The 18,857-nt window shown below is 45.1% G+C and overlaps 1 long non-coding RNA gene across 1 annotated transcript in view; it reads right to left on the bottom strand.

Annotated features, from left to right (window-relative positions):
* The window catches only part of LOC126177074 (uncharacterized), a 45,506-nt gene extending 33,818 nt beyond the window's left edge, over nucleotides 1–11,688 (bottom strand). Inside the window, exon 1 of the long non-coding RNA XR_007535743.1 lies at nucleotides 11,550–11,688. This is a non-coding gene — a long non-coding RNA (uncharacterized LOC126177074). The remainder of the gene's footprint in view (nucleotides 1–11,549) is intronic.
* Nucleotides 11,689–18,857: the final 7,169 nt, after the last annotated feature.

Raw genomic sequence — 18,857 nt, 5'->3', positions numbered from 1 at the left:
CACGAATATGTAATAAATGATGGGGGTTCCTATTAAAAGAAAAGAAAAACGCAGTTGATTTCCGTTTGACCTATGGCACCGCAATCTAGCGGCCAACCATAGCGCCATTTGGTTTTCCCCTTCAAGCTAGACGAGTTTCGTTCTTTGTAGTTTTTTCGTTTGATGCTTATTTCGTGAGATATTTGGTCCGGTCACTGTCAATGGACCACCCTGTAGATGTTCATTCTTTCCACGCACTATACGAGATTGGAATAACAGAGAATTTTGAAGGTGGTTCGATGAACCCTCTGCCAGGCACTTAAATGTGATTTGCAGAGTATCCATGTAGATGTAGAAGACCAGGTGCACTTCATTTACTGACGGACAGGGACCGTCGACCATTGCGAGGGTGGTTGTAAGAAATCGTGTGGTATCGGCGGAAGGAATGAGCTTCGAAGTGCTAGCAGCAGTCCAGCATGCACAGTGAATGTGCGTAGGGTGTTAAAAGAATCGAATACAGTGGTAGAGGAGCTCTTCATAAGCCACACATTTCTATAGTCATTGCAAAGCGACATATGAGAGGGTGTAAAGAGCGAGACCATTGGACAGTGATGAACTAGAAATGAGTTGTTTGGAGTGATACGCTGTGCCCTGCGACAACATTATTGAAGGGCTTGGATTTGCCGAATGCCTGGAGAATGTTACCTCCCCTCATGTACAGTGTCAACAGTGAAACATGGAGGACCTGGAATGTATTCGCATTTGCTAATATCAACAATCATCAGCTGTATGAGGCAATGACGACAATGATGATTTGTGCCAGACAGACACTCTATCCTGGATTTCCGGAATTACACGCGCGGTCGCCTTAATCGCTTTGCCTATCCGTACACGACTCTCAGCTAGATGCAAACTTCCGTATGGCACCGTTCCTGCGTCACTAGCTGTACTCGTACACACATTATGTAATTCCTGCACAGAGAAGGACATTTTAATTGAATGAAGTTACAATTAAATCAATACCATTAGCTGCCGACGGGTGTTGATAGATATCAGCGTGGACAGTTGAAAATGTGTGCCCCGATCTCCCGGATCTCCTGCTTACATGACAGACGCTCTGAGCCACCGAGGGCACAGAGGATAGTATGACTGCAGGGATTTATCCCGGGCGCGCTCCCCATGAGACCCACATTGTCAACCTATAGTCCACACACTGCGGTCGTAGTGTGTGATGATGATGTTTTAGTTTGTGGGGCGCTCAACTGCGTGGTTATCAGCGCCCGTACAATTTCCCAACCTTTGCTCAGTCCAATTTCGCCACTTTCCTGGATGATGATGAAATGATGAGGACAACACAAACACCCAGTCATCTCGAGGCAGGTGAAAATCCCTGACCCCGCCGGGAATCGAACCCGGGACCCCGTGCTCGGGAAGCGAGAACGCTACCGCGAGACCACGAGCGGCGGACGCGGTCGTAGTGCCCCTGCCGTTACACCCATTACTCGTGGCAGACAATCCACCGAGTCCCGTAAGAGTTCAGGCAAATCGTGTGCATCCGCACTGAAGAAGGTCATCAGCCGATTAGCCTTAAACGATATGAAGATGGCATCTATTCTTTCGCACACGTCAGAAAGAACAGATGCCATCTTCATATATTTTAATTGAAAGTCACTGCCCGGTATCGGCGGATAAATACAGGCATTCATGTCCGAGCGAACACTGCATCGTTCTTCTTAACAACACAGGCACTGCAAAATCGTATTGATCTTCAATAGTAGGCAGCGACTTTCATTTAAGATGTCCTCCCCTCTAAGGGAATCACGAGTATATAACGTGTGTATAAGTACAAGATGCGACGCAGAAGCGACGACTTCTGGAAGTTCGGGTCTGGTCATGAGTTATGCACGGACTGCCAAAGTGGTCTTTGTCGACATTCCCTTGGTTCAAAAGGGTTCAAATGGCTCTGAGCACTATGCGACTTAACTTCTGAGGTCATCAGTCGCATAGAACTAATTAAACCTAACTAACCTAAGAACATCACACACATCCATGCCCGAGGCAGGATTCGAACATACGACCGTAGCGGTCGCTCGGTTCCAGACTGTAGCGCCTAGAACCGCACGGTCACTCCGGGCGGCGACATTCCCTTCTGACGGTATTTCATAAGGGCTGAAGTCCCGCAGTGCCTGTTTCTTCGGATATGCATCCATGTCCGAAGAAAGACTGCTTCGTTGGAGAATGTGGAGAATGTGGTTTAACGATATAAGGGTGTTTCGAATGAAAAACAGCTCACAGTTGCACTAGTTATGTTTATACTAAATCTTGACATTGGTTTCAACTATAATAATATAGCCTTCTTCAGAATTCCTAAAAAGAGATCAAAATAACATTTAGACCAGTAACACAATCTATACATAAACTTCTAAAATTACGTATGTGATAACGTACTGCTTACATAAGCTTCTAAAATCCCAAACGTCTTAGCCCAGCGGCTGCGTCACGATCAATGAAATAAAATAACTTCAACAGACATAAGCCTGTTTCGATCATAAGTAAAACTACATGTGGCACCGTATGTCCTCCGCCACTACATATGTTATACTAGCCGCACGGTCGTCAAATGTGCTACACCCCGCGCGCCATAGGTGGCGCTCCACACATTGAGCTACAGAGCACCGTTTATCAGGAACCTAGTCGATATCTACGATAAAATATTAAAGCCTACAAGTGCAACTGAAGGACCATATACTCATTAAAACGACTAACCAACAGTTAAAATGCTGTTGCATACAATCATTGAAGTGGTCAAACATTAACAAATTCGTATAACAAAATTTGCACCATTATTTGAAGCATCATTCAAAAACGGCGCTATTATATACAAATAAAACTCAACGTACATCATACTCCCTAACAGCTTATAGGGATAATTCTACAGCCGAACTTAATCGTTGTATATGAATGGCGATAGTTCTACGAATAGTAGTCTAATGCGTAAGTGCGGTAATATGGCTCAAGATAGTGAAAGGCACATTAACATAACTGTCTCAACACAAACTACTGTTAACATAATAGTTCGTGCCTCTTTACGACGATTTCCTGCTGGAGCATTGTCCTAAAACAGTAATTGAAGTAATCATACAACGCTATGGTACGTGGTCAAGATTTAGTATAAATATAATTAGTGCAACTGTGGGCTGTTTTTCATTCGAAACAATTTCGTAACGGTTGCTGGTGTTGCTGCCATGATGAAAATAATGATATAACGGTGATTTCCGTGGTTATAGTATCGTCTCCTTTTTGCACACACAAAACAGCTAAAAATGGAAGGATAAGAATTTAGTTTACGACATTGTGTACCGCATACAGTAGAGGAACAATTCGGTGACAATGATTGTATCAGCACGATGCCATAAGGCAGCATCTGCGAGGCAATGGTTTATGGCCAATAACATTCCTCGAATGGACTGCCCAATCCACCAGTCAGATCTAAGTCAAATGGAACGCTTTTGGGATGAGTTAGAACGTCGGCTTCGCTCGGGGCTCCAGCGTCCAGCACCACTATCATCTGTGATTTGGGTTGTTGATGAATAATCGGCTGCCGTTTATTTACAGACATTCAGACACCTCACTGAGAGAGTCCCAAGCTGAGTTAAAGTTCTCATAAATGCAAAGGGTGGACACCCCCAATATTAAAACCCCACTAACAGGTGTCATACTTTTGATCATATAGTGTATACCTGTGATTGAGCAAGTGGTAGTCGACTCTGCAGCAATTCGTTTCATACGAATATGCGAAAAAATTAAGTTCTGGGTATACACATTCATATACACACATCAGAAAGTTTTTCATCACTCTGGTTCCCAGAACTCCTGAAAATAGACGTTGACTGTGGATATTGTATCACAGACACAGTCCCTTTGACAATCAGAGAGATATCACTAAACCCACCCAAAGAAGTAAACAACTACGCATGAGCAGGGCCTATTAGACGGAGGGGGTCCGACAGCAGATAAGTTCCAGTCGTTTCACCAGGGAGGAGGTACACGGCTCGTGTTGTCTGTAGTTCAACCACGCCTAGACGGTCAATACCGCGGTTCGATCGCGTCCGCATTGCTACTTTGTCCCATGAAGGGCTCTCAATAAGGGAAGTGTCCAGGCATCTCGGAGTGAACCAAAGCGATGTTGTTCGGACATGGAGAAGATACAGAGAGACAGAAGCTATTGATGACATGCCTCGCTCAGGTTGCCCAAGAGCTACTACTGCAATGGATGACGGCTGTCTAAGGATTATCGCTCGGAGGAACCCTGACAGCAACGCCACCATGTTGAATAATGCTTTACGTGTAGCCACGTTGTGTTACGACTCAAACTGTGCGCAATCGGCTGCATGATGAGCAACTTCACTCCCGACGTCCATGGCGAGGTCCATATTTGCAACCTCGACACCATGTAACGCGATATTGATGAACCCAACAACATGCCGAATAGAACCCTCAGGATTGGCAAAACCTTCTCTTCACCGATGAGTGTCGCATATGCCTTCAACCAAACAATCGTCGGAGACGTGTTTGGAGGCAACCTGGTCAGGGTGAACACCTTAAACACACTGTCCAGCGAGTGCAGCAAGGTGGATGTTCCCTGCTGTTTTGGGGTGGCATTATGTGGGGCCGACGTACGCCGTTGGCGGTCATGGAAGGCGCCGTAACGACTGTACGATACTTGGATGACTTCCTCCGACCTATAAGCAACCATTTCGGGAGCGACTGGCAAGGCATTCGTCTTCATGGACGACAATTCGCGCCCAATCGTGCACGTCTTGTGAATGACTTCCTTCAGGATAACGACATAGCTCGACTAGAGTGGGCAGCATGTTTTCGAATATGCCTGTGATAGATTGAAAAGGGCTGTTTATGGACGACGTGACTCACCAACCACTCTGAGGGATCTACTCCGAATCGCGGTTGAGGAATGGGACAATCTGGACCAACAGTGCCTTGATGAACTTGTGAATAGTATGCCACGACGAATACAGACATTCATCATTGCAAGAGGACATGCTACTAGGTATTAGAGGTACTGATGCGTACAGCAATCTGGACCACCACTTCTGAAGGTCTCACTGTATGGTGGTACAACATGCAATGTGTCGGTTTCATGAGCAATAAAAAGGGCGGAAATGATGTTTATGTTGATCTCTATTCCAATTTCCTGTATTAGTTTCGGAACTCTCGGAACCGAGGTGATGCAAAACTTTTCTTGATGAGTGTAGTAAGACACAGAATGAAAATACTAAAATAATTTCTGGATACATCTGCCTCAAACGAGACATGCCCTTCTTATTACCAGACATGACCAATTTCCTATAGTTATAGGTGGTCCTGAGCGGTCGAGGATTAGGATGACTCCCTAACGCTTTTACTGTCTGAGGGAGTCTGTGTCACAAAACGTTGTCACTGTCGGCATCGTTAAATGGTGAGCTATGCTCTGCTCCCCCCCATGAACCATGGACCTTGCCGTTAGTGGAGAGGCTTGCGTGCCTCAGTGATACAGATGGCCGTACCGTAGGTGCAACCACATCGGAGGGGTATCTGCTGAGAGGCCAGACAAACTTGTGGTTCCTGAAGAGGAGCAGCAGGCTTTTCAGTAGTTGCAGGGGCAACATTCTGGATGATTGACTGACCTGGCCTTGTAACACTAATCAAAACGGCCTTGCTGTGCTGGTACTGCGAACGGCTGAAAGCAAGGGGAAACTACAGCCGTAATTTTTCCCGAGAGCATGCAGCTTTACTGTATGGTTAAATGATGATGGCGTTCTCTTGGGTAAAATATTCCGGAGGTAAAATAGTCCCCTGTTCGGATCTCCGGGCAGGGACTACTCAAGAGGATATCATTATCAAGACAAAGAAAACTGACGTTCTACGGATCGGAGCGTGGAATGTCAGATCCCTTAATCGGGTAGGTAGGTTAGAAAATTTAAAAAGGGAAATGGATAGGTTAAAGTTAGATATAGTGGAAATTAGCGAAGTTCGTTGGCAGGAGGAACAAGACTTTTGGTCAGGTGAATACAGGGTTATAAATACAAAATCAAATAGGGGTAATGCAGAGTAGGTTTAATAATGAATAGGAAAATAGGAATGCGGGTAAGCTACTACAAACAGCATAGTGAACGCATTAATGTGGCCAAGATACACAAAAAGCCCACGCCTACTACAGTAGTACAAGTTTATATGCCAACTAGCTCTGCAGATGACGAAGAAAATGAAGAAATGTATGATGAAATAAGAGAATTTATTCAGGTAGTGAAGGGTGAAGAAAATTTATTAGTCATGGGTGACTGGAATTCGGTAGTAAGAAAAGTGAGAGAAGGAAACGTAGTATGTGAATATGGATTGGGGCTAAGAAATGAAAGAGGAAGCCGCCTGGTAGAATTTTGCACAGAGCATAACTTAATCATAGCTAACACTTGGTTCAAGAATCATAAAAGAAGGCTGTATACATGGAAGAAGCCTGGAGATACTGACAGGTTTCAGATAGATTATCTAATGGTAAGACAGATATTTAGGAACCAGGTTTTAAATTGTAAGACATTTCCAGGGGCAGATGTGGACTCTGACCACAATCTATTGGTTATGAACTGTAGATGAAAACCGAAGAAACTGCTGGATAATCTGACTAAACCAGAGGTTGTACAGAGTTTCAGTGAGAGCATAAGGGAAGAATTGACAGGAAAGGGGGAAAGAAGTACAGTAGAAGAAGAATGGGTAGCTCTGAGGGATGAAGTAGTGAAGGCAGCAGAGGATCTAGTAGGTAAAAAGACGGGGGCTAGTAGAAATCCTAGGGTAACAGAAGAAATATTGAATGTAATTGATGAAAGGAGAAAATATAGAAATGCAGTAAATGAAGCAGGCAAAAAGGAATACAAACGTCTCACAAATGAGATCGACAGAAAGTGCAAAATGGCTAAGCAGGGATGGCTAGAGACCAAATGTAAGGAAGTAGAAGCTTATCTCACTATGGGGAAGATAGATACTGCCTATAGGAAAATTAAAGAGACCTTTGGAGAAAAGAGAACCACTTGTATTAATATCAAGAGCTCAGATGGTTATAAGCAAAGAAGAGAAAGCAGAAAGGTGGAAGGAGTATATAGAGGGTCTATACAAGGGCGATGTACTTAAGGACAATATTATGAATATGGAAGAGGATGTAGATGAAGATGAAATGGGAGATACGATACTGCGTGAAGAGTTTGACAGAGCACTGAAAGACCTGAGTCGAAACAAGGCCCCGGGAGTAGACAACATTCCATTAGAACTACTGACGGCCTTGGGAGAGCCAGTCCTGACAAAACTATAACATATGGTGAGCAAGATGTATGAGACAGGCGAAATACCCTCAGACTTTAAGAAGAATATAATAATTCCAATCCCAAAGAAAGCAGGTGTTGACAGATGTGAAAATTACCGAACAATCACTTTAATAAGTCACAGCTGCAAACTACTAACGCGCATTCTCTACAGAGGAATGGAAAAACTGGTAGAAGCCGACCTCGGGGAAGATCAGATTGGATTCCGTAGAAATGTTGGAACACGTGAGGCAATACTGACCCTACGACTGATCTTAGAAGCTAGATTAAGGAAGGTCAAACCTACGTTTCTAGCATTTGTAGACTTAGAGAAAGCTTTTGACAATGTTGACTGGAATACTCTCTTTCAAATTCTGAAGGTGGCAGGGGTAAAATACAGGGAGCGAAAGGCTATTTACAATTTGTACAGAAACCATATGGCAGTTATAAGAATCGAGGGGCATGAAAGGGGAGCAGTGGTTGGGAAGGGAGTGAGACAGGTTTGTAGCCTCTCCCCGATGTAATTCAATCTGTATATTGAGCAAGCAATAAAGGAAACAAAAGAAAAATTCGGAGTAGGTATTAAAACCCATGGAGAAGAAATTAAAACTTTGAGGTTCGCCGATGACATTGTAATTCTGTCAGAGACGGCAAAGGACTTGGAAGAGCAGTTGAACGGAATGGATAGTGTCTTGAAAGGAGGATATAAGATGAACATCAATAAAAGCAAAACGAGGATAATGGAATGTAATCGAATTAAGTCGGGTGATGCTGAGGAAATTAGATTAGGAAATGAGACACTTAATGTAGTAAAGGAGTTTTGCTATTTGGGGAGCAAAATAACTGATGATGGTCGAAGTAGATAGGATATAAAATGTAGACTGGCAATGGCAAGGAAAGCGTTTCTGAAGAAGAGGAATTTGTTAACATCGAGTATAGATTTAAATGTCAGGAAGTCGTTTCTGAAAGTATTTGTATGGAGTGTAGAAGCTTTCGAAATGTGGTGCTACAGAAGAATGCTGAAGATTAGATGGGTAGATCACATAACTAATGATGAAGTATTGAATAGAATTGGAGAGAAGAGGCGTTTGTGGCACAACTTGACTAGAACAAGGGATCGGTTGGTAGGACATGTTCTGAGGCATCAAGGGATCACAAATTTAGCATTGGAGGGCAACGTGGAGTGTACAAATCGTAGAGGGAGACCAAGAGATGAATACGCTGAGCAGCTTCAGAAGGATGTAGGTTGCAGTAAGTACTGGGAGATGAAGAAGCTTGCACAGGATAGGGTAGCATGGAGAGATGCATCAAACCAGTCTTAGGACTGAAGACCACAACAACAACAACAATGCTCTGCTACGTTGCTCTCACTAATTCAGTTGCTCATGAGTACAAAACCTCTTTTTACTGAACACTGATTCTGTTCATTCACGGTGTAAACTCAGTCGCGAGACTTTTGTTTCTACGAGGGGTGCTCAACAAGTAATGCAACACATTTATTCTTGGCTAGTTTTGGTTGAAAAATGCGGAATTTGTAGTGGGACTTTGTGGAGTATTCCACTTCAGTCCCTACAGTTTCATGAAGTTCCGATAAGTTACGGCGCTATATGTAGCTTCTGTAATGTCGTCTGTGACGGAGGTGTGTTCCAAGCAGAGAACTGTCATTGAATTTCGCAGATATTCAAAGGCGCTTGCAAAATGTCTACGGAGACCTGGCAGTGAACAAAAGTGCGATGAGTCGCTGGGCGAGGTGTGTCATCATCACGACGAGGTCACGCAGACCTGTCCGATCTCCTGCGTGGGTGTTGGCTGCATACAGCTGTGACTCCTGCAGTGTTCGAGGGAGAGCGAACACTCTCACTGGAAATGGACGAAAGGCAATCAAACACCTCGCTGCACGTCTGAGCTCACCGTTGCCAGTGCCAATCCACTCGTCCACCATTTGGGGCACTCAAAGATGTGTGCCCGCTGAGTTCATTGCTGCCTAACAGATGATCATAAAGAACAACGAAGGACCATCTGTGCGGGATTACCTGCGTGTTACGAGATTCAGGGTGACGATTTTTGAATGAACATCTCCACCGGCGATGAAACACGGGTCCCCTACTTCGAATCGGAAACAAAACGGCAATCTGTGGAATGGCGCGACACCACTTCTCTTCCGAAGAAAAAAAAAATTAAAGTTCGCTTCCTCAGCCGGTAAAGTCATGGCGACGGTCGTCTGGGACTCTGAAGGGGTTATTCTGTTTGATGTCATCCCCCATGGTGCAACGATCAACTCTGAAGCGTATTGCGCAACCCTTAGGAAATTGAAGAAAAGACTTCAGAATGTTCGTGGCCGGACAAATTCAAACCTTTTCCAAGACAACGCGAGTCTTCACACACCTCTGCACACCCGAGAGGTGCTCACAAAACTTCATTGGATTGTTCTTCCTCATCCTCCCTACAGTCCGGATCTGTCACATTCCGACTTCCATCTGTGTGGTCCAATGAAGGATGCACCGAGCGAGAAGCAGTACATGGATGATGGGAGGTTATTGCTGCAGCAAGAAGTTGGCTCCGACGTCGACCAGTAAAGTTGTACAATGTGGGCACGCCGGCTCTTCCAATAAGGTGGGGTAAGACCGTCGCATTGAGTGGAGGCCGGCCGGAGTGGCCGAGCGGTTCTAGGCGCTACAGTCTAGAACGCGCGACCGCTACGGTCGCAGGTTCGAATCCTGCCTCGGGAATGGATGTGTGTGATGTCCTTAGGTTAGTTAGGTTTAAGTAGTTCTAAGTTCTAGGGGACTGATGACCCCAGCAGTTGAGTCCCATAGTGCTCAGAGCTATTTGAACCATTTGAACCATTGAGTGGAGATTGTGTTGAAAAATTGTACCCAAAAGAGTGGGGAATAATACAATGTATTGGAACCCCGAATATAACCACCCTGCTTTCAGAAAAAAAATATATTGCATTACTTACTGAAGTTATCTCGTATATATGAAAATAGCAGTTTGGCCATCGTTGCTGAGAGTCAAACCCTATTCAACAATGCAATATAATGAAGTGTTTATACAGTTTCTCAATATACTATCCTAAATTTCTTCTATGAAAAACGTTAAGCAGTAAATAACTACAGCGCCCTTGTTATGACAGGGTCTTAAATAAGAGAGTTCAGTGTATTTTCGCCATTACACGACTGATTTTCATCTGCCAAGGTTTGATTTTTTCAATCAGCTGTATTGTTCCCCTGAAAGCAGTTCCTTCGCCAGCTATACACCGGCGGAGTCGTTGTTCCCAATCTCGATAGCAGCGTTGAAATGCTCAACTGGTACGGCCTTTAACATGTGGTCACATTCTCTTCAATGTTCTCCAAAGTCCGGAAATGATGTCACTTTAAGAATTTTTCAATTTCAGGAAAAAATCACAAGGACTGAGATCAGGTGAATAGGTGGCTGTGGAACAACAGAAATGCCTTTTGAGGTCAAAAATTTCGTGATGGAAGTGACCGTATAGTATGGGGCGAGTCATGATGCAGCATCCACTTGTCTGCAATGTCCGGTCTCAGTTCACCATTTTCATAAACGTTTCAAGAACACCACTGTAAAACACTTCGTTGACAGTTTGTCCTGGCGGAACAAATCCTTGTGCACGATGCCCTACTGACATTTTCGTCGGTTTTTCGAAATTTGATGTCTCCAAGAGCGAGATTCATCATCAACATGTTCTCGGCGTTCCAGAAATGATTTCTTTCAGCGAAAAACTTATGCTCTTGATAAACAATGTTCCCCATAGCCCTGTTTCAGCTTTACGAAGCTCACTCTCGTGAATTCCCCAAGTTTAACACAAAACTTATGGCATAATATTGCTTGAAATTTCGCTCTTCCACTTTCATGACGCACGGCAGAAAAACCACTGATGGCGCTCTGAAAAATCAGGTGGTGGCCATACGCAGCTGAAAATCGGACTGAGCATCTGGAAGGGATCAGCACACCGCTCTACACAAGTAGAACAACACAGTGTTGCGAGACCGCTTGAACTGTTGTCAGCCTCATTGCTTCTCTCACACACCTCGTACATCTGAAGAAGACCAGAAGAATCTGAGCCGAAGTAGCACGGCACCAGTTAACATACATTCGGCATTTTGCCCGAAATTTCATTGAGTAGTCTACACACCAGGAAAAATTTAAATTTCACACACTTCATTTTACTGTCATGAAATGCAACTACATCCGGAAGCATACCTTTCTCTGGGGAGTACATCTCTACGGGTGGGCAACAGCTCCTGGCTGTGTCCCTGACGAGCCACAAACGATCATGTTGGTTTAAGAGTCCTCTTAAGTGCGATGTGCAGTAAGGAACCCGCCCATTATCCATGTGCCACCAGTTGGAGACCTGTTTGAACAAGAAATCCAAAGATTATGACACGGTTGTTTTCTTCTGTAGCACTGTCATTAGTATCAACGCCACCCGAACTAAGTCAGCTGTAATAGAAATATTTAAAATTCACCAAAAGATTAGCGAAGAAACAAGCAAGCAAACGCGTACACATATTCGAGCATACACACACACTATATATCAAAAAAGTTTTGCATCATCCTGGTTCCCAGAACTCCTGGAGATAGACGTTGACTATGGATATATCACGGACACTGACTGTTCAGAGATATCACTAAATCCGCCTTTCTCTGCCTCGTGATGACTGGGTGTTGTTTTCTGTCCTTAGGTTAGTTAGGTTTAAGTAGTTCTAAGTTCTAGGGGACTGATGACCACAGATGTTAAGTCCCATAGTGCTCAGAGCCATTTGAACCATTTGAACTAAATCCGCCCAAAGATGTAAACAAGCATGCATGAGCAGCGCCTATTAGACTGAGGGGTTTCGACAGCCAATCAGTTCCAGTCGGTCCACCGGAAGGAGGCACACGGCTCATGTTGTCTTTAGTTCAATCATGCCTAGACGGTTCGGTCGCGTCCGCTTTGTTACTTTGTCCCAAGAAGGGCTCGCAACGAGAGAAGTGTCCAGGCATCTCGGAGTGAACCAAAGCGATGTTGTTCCGACATGGAGGAGATACAGAGAAACAGGAACTGTCGATGACATGCCTCGCTCAGGCCGCCCAAGGGCTACTACTGCAGTGGATGACCGTTACTTAAGGATTATGGCTCGAAGGAATCCTGACAGCACCGTCACCATGGTGAATAATGCTTTTCGTGCGGCCACAGGACGTCGTGTTACGACTCAAACTGTGTGCAGTAGGCTGCATGATGCGCAACTTCACTCCCGACGTCCATGGCGAGGTCCATCTTTGCAACTACGAAACTATGCAGCACAGTACAGATGAACCTAAGAACATGCCGAATGGACCGCTCAGGATTGACATCACGTTCTCTTCCCCGAAGAGTGTCGTGTATACCTTCAACAACACAGTCGTCGGAGACGTGTTTGGAGGCAACCCGTTCAGGCTCAACGCCTTAGATTCACTGTCCAGCGAGTGCAGCAAGGTGGAGGTTTCCTGCTGTTTTGGGGTGGCATTATATGTAGCCGACGTACGCCGCTGGTGGTCATGGAAGGCGCCGTAACGGCTGTACGACACGTGAAAGCCATCCTCCGACCGATAGTGCAACCATATCGGCAGCATATTGGCGAGGCTTTCGTCTTCATGGACGACAATTCGCTGCCCCATCGTGCACATCTTGTGAGACTTCCTTGAGAATAACGACATCGCTCGACTAGAGTGGCCTGCATGTTCTCCAGACATGATCACTATCGAACGCGCCTGGGATTGGTTTAAAAGGGCAGTTTATGGACGATGCGACCCACCAACCACTCTGATGGATCTACGCCGAATAGCCGTTGAGGAGTGGGACAATCTGGACCACCAGTGCCTTGATGAACTTGTGGATAGTATGCTACGACGAATGCAGACATGCATCATTGCAAGAGGACGCACTAATGGGTACTAGAGGTACCGGTGTGTACAGCTATCTGGACCACCACTTCTGAAGGTCTCGCTGTATGGTGGTACAACATGCAATGTGTGGGTTTCATGAACAATAAAAAGGGCGGAAATTATGTTTATGTTGATCTCTATTCCAATTTTCTGTATAGGTTCCGGAACTCTCGGAACCGAGGTGATGCAAAACTTTTTTTGCTATATAAATTTAAGAGGTAGTGGTATCCAGATGTATCATTAAACGAACACTCTTTTCTAATTTTGAAATATACTACTGTAGGATTGCAATACTTGTTTTTAAACTCTCTATATCATGTGATTATATTCTCACTCTGAACATACCAAAGTTGTCTAAGACTTAATGATAACAATAGCAATGAAATAAAAAAGTTGCAATATTATGGCAACTTGTTTGCACTAACTGACCAAACATATCTGGACACCTCAATGTAAAACAATGTTGATCACTAGGTGTTACGGGAGGTGGACCCGCGCAGCATAAAAGGAGGTTGGGAGTATTGTGTTATCAGTGGGGAAGCAATAACATCAGCCTCACTGTCTTCTAACGTGTACTAGTTATCGGATGTCAGCCGATTAACAAACCCATCATCGACATTTCAACCAAGCTGACTGTTGGTGATGTGATTGTCAAGTGGAAACGCGAAGGAATAACCACAGATAAACCATTCCATGCAGACCTCGTGTACTGGTGGAGAGGGGCAGTCTAGCATTGTGGAGGATGAAGTACATAAGAGGTAGTTCTACAGTGTCGGGGTGTCTTTCGAGGTTATGGTGTGATTCCTATATTACGTTTATGAATATACTAAACGCGAAAGTAAGTGTCACCAGCAGGCTTCAAGGCCTCATAATGGCTAAAGGTGGATACGCCCCATATTACGATCCACTAATAGTTGTGCAGATATTCTTGATCAGATAGTGTATATCAGTTTTGGATAAAATAATTTTTCGTATTGGGCCACGTCATTGTAACAACTCAAACAGCTAAATTGCCGGCGTTCTGACCGATTTCCTGTGGCTCTCTTCAGGGGTGTTCACTGCTGTATGCTGGTGAATAGCCGGCCTCTGTGTCCGAGCGGTTCTAGGCGCTTCAGTCCGAAACCGCGCTGCTGCTACTGTCGCAGGTTCGAATCCTGCCTCGGGCATGCATGTGTGTAATGTCCTTAGGTTAGTTAGGTTTAAGTAGTTCTAAGTCTAGGAGACTGATGACCTCAGATGTTAAGTCCCGTAGTGCTTAGAGCCATTTGAACCATTTTTTTGAACTGGTGAATATCTTCCTTTATATACTGTCATTTCCGAATATCTGGTGGCTACCGAGATCAAAAAAAAAAAAAAAAATTGTGTGAAAACTTATGGGACTTAACTGCTAAGGTCATCAGTCCCTAAGCTTACACACTAGTTGACCTAAATTATCCTAAGGACAAACACACACACACACACACACATGCCCTTGGGAGGACTCGAACCTCCGCCGGGACTGCAGCGCCTAAGACCGATCGGCTAATCCCGCGCGGCTACCGAGGTCATATATCCGAGATGTCATTGGACAGTCTGAAGAGGTTGTTATGAATGGATGGCTGTATAGTACGCTCCTGTCTATGCTACCCTGGTGGCTGATTGAAATACAACTCTAGTAGGTAACTGGTACAAGATAGCGTATCGGCTGTCTGTTGCCTGTGCCACTGTGGTAAGCGATTGGAGAGCAAAATCTGGTTGGCAATTCGAAGGCAACATCAGATCGGTAGCTCGTATGCAGGGGAAGGTGTTTTCCTGCAGGGACGTGTTAAGGTCGGAGGGCTGATCCCTCGCGGCAGCCGTTTCAAGAACCTCGCGTGCTTGCTCGACACCCGTGGATGCAGCAAGGGAAGTTAAAGAAGCTATTGAAATAATGGGAATGGAAACGAGCGTTTGGCGTCATTTCCGGGAGGTCCGGCCGCCTTTGTGCAGGTTCAAAAATGGTTCAAATGGCTCTGAGCACTATGGGACTTAACATCTATGGTCATCAGTCCCCTAGAACTTAGAACTACTTAAACCTAACTAACCTAAGGACAACACCCAGTCATCACGAGGCAGAGAAAATCCCTGACCCCGCCGGGAATCGAACCCGGGAACCCGGGCGCGGGAAGCGAGAACGCTACCGCACGACCACGAGCTGCCGACTTTGTGCAGGTCTTATTACATTCGACGCCACATTGAGCAACCAGCGCGTCGGATGGGGTAGAAATGATGATGAAGACAAATGATGATGAGCAGAGAAAATCCCCGACCCAGCCTGGAATTGAACCCGGTCCCGTAGGACGGCAATCCGTCATGCTGACCACTCAGCTATCGGGGCGGGCATTGAAATAATTGAGCCCCCTAGGGAGGATGGCTATAAGTTACCTGCGGCCTGGCTGCCGGGGGCGATTCCAGCCCGGTAGATGAATTGTGTTTGCCGGCCGGCAGCGTAATTTGACCGGGGTTTGGCATTGTAGACGGTAGCCGCGAGAAAACTGCCAGGCGGCCTTGACCAACATCGATTCAAAGGAAGGCCTCGGCGCTTGTTCGTGATGTCACGTCAGCTAGGCACTGCGAACCGCAGGTCTGTTGCAGGCATACTCATAATGGTGGTGTCTCCCTCCCTGACACAGGAAAATGTGAATCTATTGGCGGTAGTTGACCAACACACATTGTTCTGAGAGATTTCTGCGATCAATTAATTGTGAATTCATTTCACTTCTTAACAAATAGTGTACTCCTGAACTTAAATTTCCACCTGTTTTAAGGATTGACATACAAAAACAAGTTCATGGTCCAGCAGCGACAGAATTCGTGCTTCTTTACCTTATTTGTAAATCTGAGGAAGTTACGTTTGTACTGGGTTGCTTTTACAAGAAACTGTGAACATATTGGTGCTCTTCTTTAGGTATTTTGGTTGACTATGGGGTGAGGAGCACTGAATGTTAATGAAATATCTTGCGGTTTTACACGTTGGGGGAGGGGGTGGGGGACAGAAGAAGAGGCAAAAGAGAGATGCTTGTTTTATCAAATAATTTTTTTTATCTTATAAAGTTTCTCATTTCAGTTGCAAGAGGGGAATATTTATCTTTTCTAATGTGCATGTTTAAAAAAGTTTAAGGTCAGCAGTATTTTCGATGTATGAAGCTAATTTTGTTTCCTGTTTAGAATTCCTTTCGTTGAAAACGACTGTTATCTAATGACTGGCAACAGTTGGACATTTACACATGTAAATTAGTTCACATTTCCAGTGACGATGTCAAACGAAAATAAATAAATAAATAAAAGAAACGAATTCATTGTAAGGGGGTTGGGGTAAGTTTCGATAACAAAATTCATCAAGTAAATATAATTACTTGAATGTAAAATTTCCTAGGCTCGCAATGGGGCAAAGCGTCTTCTCATATTGATCTACGTTTGTATCGACAGGATTCAGTAATACAGAACTATGATCTTCATTTGTAGCTTTACGATAGTAAGAAAATCTTTCATCTAAATAAAACTGCAGAATCCAAATACCAAACATTTTGTCCAAAAATAAGAGATTTATAGTGATAAGCACGCCCAGGCGTTTCTGCCTGCAACAGACCTGACGTTCGCCGTGCCTAGCTGACGTGACGTCACCAACAAGCGCCGAGGCCTTCCTTTGAGTCGGTGTTGCCTTGACGCCTCGCTGCAGGAACCCCCCCCCCCCCCCCCCCGAGTACAAGATGGCGATTTACAGTTGCCTTCCAATCACCAACGAGAGTTTGTCCACCAGTCACTTATCAGAGTGGCACAGGCAACAAACAGCCGACACGCTACCTTCTACCAGTCACCTACTAGCGTTGCCACCAGGGTAACACAGACAATAGCGTGCTGTACAGCCGCACCTCCATAACAGCCTCTTCAAATTGTCCAGTGACATCTCAGACATACTATGTGATAAAAAGTATCTGGACACCACCAAAAACATACGTTTTTCATATTAGATGCATTGTGGTGCCACCTACTGCCAGGTACTCCACATCATCGACATCAGTAGTTATTAGACATCGTGAGAGAGCCGAAAAGGGCGCTCCGCGTAGCTCACGGACTTGGAACATGGTCAGGTGATAGGGTATCACTTGCGTCATACGTCTGTACGCGAGATTTCCGCACACCTAAACATCCCTAGGTCACTGTTTCCGATGTAATAGTGATGTGGAAACGTGGAGGGACACGTACAGCACAAAAACGTACAGGCCGACCTCGTCTGTTGACTGACAGAGACCGCCGACAAAGAAGGTCGTAATGTGTAATAGGCATCACACAGAAATTCCTAAAACGGCATCAGGATCCATTGCAAGTACTATGAAAGTTAGTTGAGAGGTGAGAAGACTTGTATTTCATGGTCGAGCAGCTGCTTATAAGCCACACATCACGCCGGTAAATGCCAAACGACGCCTCGCTTGGTGTAAGGAGCGTAAACATAGGACGATTGAACAGTGGAAAAACGTTGTGTGGAGTGACAAATCACAGTAAACAGTGTGGTGATCCGATGGCAGGGTGTTGGTATGGAGAATGCCTGGTGAACGTCATCTGCCAGCGGTGTAGTACCAACAGTAGAATTCGGAGGCGGCGGTGTTATAGTGTGGTCGTGTTTTTCATGGAGAGGGCTTGGATCCCTTGTTGTTTTGTGTGGCACTATCACAGCACAGACCTACATTGATGTTTCAAGCACCTTCTTGCTTCCCGCTGTTGATGAGCAATTCGGGGATGGCGATTGCATCTTTCATCACGGTCGAGCACCTGTTTACAATGCACGGCCTGTGGCGGAATGGTTACACCTCAATAACATCTCTGTAATGGGCTGGCCTGTACAGAGTCCTGACCTGAATCCTATAGAACACCATCGGGATGTTTTGGAATGCCGACTTCGTGCCAGACCTCACCGACCGACATCGATACCTCTCCTCTGTGTAGCACTCCGTGAAGAATGGGCTACCATTCCCCAAGAAACCTCCAGCACCTGATTGAACGTATGCCTGCGAGAGTGGAAGCTGTCATCGAGGCTAAGGGTGAGTCAACACTATATTGTATTCCAGCGTTACCGATGGAGGACGCCAGGAACTTGTAAGTCGTTTTCATCCAGGTGTACGGATACTTTTGATCACATAGCGAGAAAATTCTGATGCAGTGCGGAGAGCCTACATAGGATCGATACTTGATGTAGATTTTGGCTTTACCCTTAACATAGACAAATGCCACGTATTACGCGTACATAGGCAGCAAGACCCATTACTGACTCATTTCACGATAGAATAACAATTACTGGAAGCAGTCACATCCATATTATATCTAGGAGAATGCGTACAGAGCTATTTAAAGTTGAACGTCCACAAAAAACTAATCGCTGGTAAAGCAAACAAAAGTGCACACATTCTGCTTTTAACCTGCCTGTGCGGCGCCTCCCGCCGGAGGTTCGAGTCCTCCCTCGGGCATTGGTGTGTGTGTTGTTCTTACAGTAAGTTAGTTTAAGTAGTGTGGAAGTCTAGGACCGATGACCTACGCAGATTGGTCCCTTAGGAATTCACACACATTTGAACATTATTGAACCTGCCTGTG

This window comes from Schistocerca cancellata, chromosome 3 (assembly GCF_023864275.1).
Source record: "Schistocerca cancellata isolate TAMUIC-IGC-003103 chromosome 3, iqSchCanc2.1, whole genome shotgun sequence".
In the NCBI taxonomy this organism is placed as follows: domain Eukaryota; kingdom Metazoa; phylum Arthropoda; class Insecta; order Orthoptera; family Acrididae; genus Schistocerca; species Schistocerca cancellata.
This window is presented reverse-complemented; position numbering and strand designations above follow the sequence as displayed.